We start from the raw sequence: 3,248 nt of genomic DNA, 5'->3' as shown, positions 1-3,248 counted from the left end.
CCAGCGACTCACGGCAGCCCAGCTCCAGGTTGAGCTGTTGTTCAGCATCTTAGCTGTGGAGGGCAGTGTCACTGACCCTCATATGTGGGATCCGAACCGGGGCCCTCTGGTGTCCCAAGCCAGTTCTTAACCATCACGCCACTCGGCCGGCCCATTTCTCTCACCTTTTTTAATTCATCAGACATTTATTAAACATCTTCCATGAACTAGATATTTTATTAGATACTAGGGAATTTAATGGTTCTCTTTTTTTCTAATTTACTTTTTTATTGAAGTATTAAGTATATAAATAGAAATCTTGAATGACTTTTATATATAAATACACCTGTATAACCACTGCCTATATTAAGACATAAAACATTTCTGGAATCCCAGAATGCTCACTTGTGCCCCTTTTCACCCAAAAGAAATCGTTATCCTGAACTCTATTCCTATAGATTAGTTTTGCCTTTGTATTAGTTTGAATTTTGTATAAGTGAGTTGCTTAATTTCCTAATATGTGGGACGTTTCCAAATTTCTTATTGTTGTTAATTTCTAATTTAATGCATTCTGATCAGAGAACATAACTCTGTAAGACTTGAGTCTTTTGAAATCTTTTGAGATTTGTTTTATGGCCCAACATATGGTCTATTTGGTGAGTGTTTCATTTGTATTTGAAAAGAATGTGTATTTTGCCGTTGTTGGATATAGTGTTGTATAAATATTCAATTATGTCAGTGTGGTTAATAGTGTATTCAGATCTTTTATAGCCATACTGATTTTTGTCTAGTTCTATCAATTACTGGGGTGTGTGTGTGTTCAAATCTCTCACTATGGTTTTGGATTTTCCTACTTTTTGGTTCTGTTATTTTTTGCTTCATGTATCTCATTTCTAAATATATAATAGGAAAGTCATATTTTCAATTAGACAGACACTTTTGTTAGTGTGAAACGCCCCTCCTATCCCTAGTAATACTTACCTTAAAGTCTACTTTGAGTCATATTTAAGTCTACTTAAAGTCATATTTAGCTATGTCATCTCTCTTGTGTTCATATTTGCATGGTATGTATTTTTCCATTTTTTTCTTTTGTGTTCTTTTCATCTCAATAAACATATTTAAAGTGTGTCTCTTATAAATAGCATATACCATAGTTAGATTTAAAAAACCCAGCCTGGCAATCTTTTATTTAATGTTTAGTCTATTTCCATTTAACTTAATTACTGATATAGTGTGTTTATTTCTACCATTCTGCTATTTGTTTCCTCTTTGTTCCATCTGTCCTTTGCTTCTTTATTCTCACGTCTTTTTTTTCTTCTTTCAGATTGAACAATTATTTTTCATTATTCCATTTTTTGTATGATTGCCGTTTATTTCAGAAAGTTTGTATATAACAATTACCTGAGAGTCATTTCTATTTGCAAAAGGATCTATAACAAAGCAAGTATAATTTTCTTGTCATTGTACCACGCTTGTTAAATTATAATGCAGCATCTTCAGAACTCGTCCTAATGGTATCTCATTGTGTCAGCACCAAATGTTTCTGTTTGCGGATGTTCTTTGTCACAGGATTATTCTACTTCTGTTGCCTTATTTATTTATTATTTTTAAAAATTTTATTATTATATTTTAAAGATTTTATTGGGGAATTGGGGGAGGGGAACAGTGTTGGGGAATTGGGGAAGGGGAATAGTCAAGTTGTCCTTCAATCTTAGTTGTGGAGGGTGCAGCAAGCTCAGCTCCAAGTTCAATTGCGCCGCTCAGCTCAAGGTGCTGTGTTCAATTAGTTACAGGTGGGCATAGCCACCTCCCATGTGGGAGTCAAACTGGCAGCCTCATTGTTAAGAGCGCACACTCTATCTGCTGAGCCACCCAGGGGGCAGCTCAGCTCAAGGTGCTGAGTTCAGTCTTTAGTTGCGGGCAGGTGTAGCCCACCATCTTGAACTGGTAACCTTGTTTTTAGGAGCACCAGCTGAGCCATCTTGCCATCTGTTGGCAGCTCAGTGGCAGCTCAGCCCCGGCGCAGTTCACTGGCCCATGTGGGAATCGAACCGGTGACCCTGTTGCTCAGAGCTCGCACTCTTGAGCAAGCTCTTAACCAACTGAGCCCCTTGGCCAGCCCTATTTATTTTTTAATTAAAGTCTCTTCTCCGTCTTTGTACTTGTGATAATTGTGATATACTTTGTAAACCTCTGAAAACTTTTGTTTTGATGTTGAAGCTTCTGCTCAGAAACATTGCAGGCCGATGAGAACTTTTCATATTCTGACAGAACACAAAGGTTAAGAGTACTTTAGTTTAAGTATTTATTAATTGTTCTTTATAAGAAACATTAAGCCCTTTAAAGTCTAAAGCAAACTCTTACTAAAAACCTGTGTCCAGCAGCCATGCCTCCTGTCTTCAGGGGAATTTGTGTACTTGGAATTCTGTGGGACTATTTAGATCCTAGAGATAACCACTTCTATTGCTATAGAGCTGACATTTAAGGACTTGAACCTGGCTTATATTATAGTATTTAGCCTGCTATAATCCAGAAGAGTGTGACTTCTTATATTTGTATATGAATGCATCTGTTTTCCCAAGGCTAACTTTGTAGCATTCCATTGGCACCAGAGAGCCAAATGGTGGCATTTTGTCTAAGCATTCCTGGTTACTGGATTACAAAGAAGATGACACTCTCTTTGATATGCCAGTTTTTTCTTCAGGAAACAAGCACTTTTCAACTCCAAGTTCATCTGTGTGCTGCCTTTTGAATTCAAAGGGATGCCGCTCCCTTCACAATCTTTAAGGCGTCTGTAGTGATCTTTGCTGAGCAACAATACATCGGTTCCACCAACATGAAGCACTCTTTCCATTTCTTGTAAAATGCTTCTGATGTCTTTTCCTAACATAAGCTTTTTCCTGAATGGAATGTCAGAAATAATAATATCGGCACTTTCTGAAGGCAATGGCGATTCTATTACAGAGACTTTTTTTTTTAAGATTTTATTGGGGAATTTGGGGAGGGGAACAGACAAGTTGCTGTCCTTTTGTTCTTCAGTCTAGCTGTGGAGGGCGTTGCTTCACTGGCCCATGTTGTGATTATCGTTGTGCTCTTCCCGGGTGAGGCTGTCATTGGATGGCCACTCACGCTGGCTGCCGGCAGCTCACGGTAGCTTATGGCAGCCCACTGCAACAGGGGCTGCAGCCTACACCGACGCTGGCAACTCACAGCAGCCCAGCTCCAGGTTGAGCTGTTGTTCACCATCTTAGCTGTAGAGGGCACAGCAT

This window comes from Hipposideros armiger, unplaced genomic scaffold (assembly GCF_001890085.2).
Source record: "Hipposideros armiger isolate ML-2016 unplaced genomic scaffold, ASM189008v1 scaffold_242, whole genome shotgun sequence".
Taxonomy (NCBI): domain Eukaryota; kingdom Metazoa; phylum Chordata; class Mammalia; order Chiroptera; family Hipposideridae; genus Hipposideros; species Hipposideros armiger.
The sequence above is the reverse complement of the archived record's forward strand: the minus strand, read 5'-3'. Positions refer to the sequence as shown.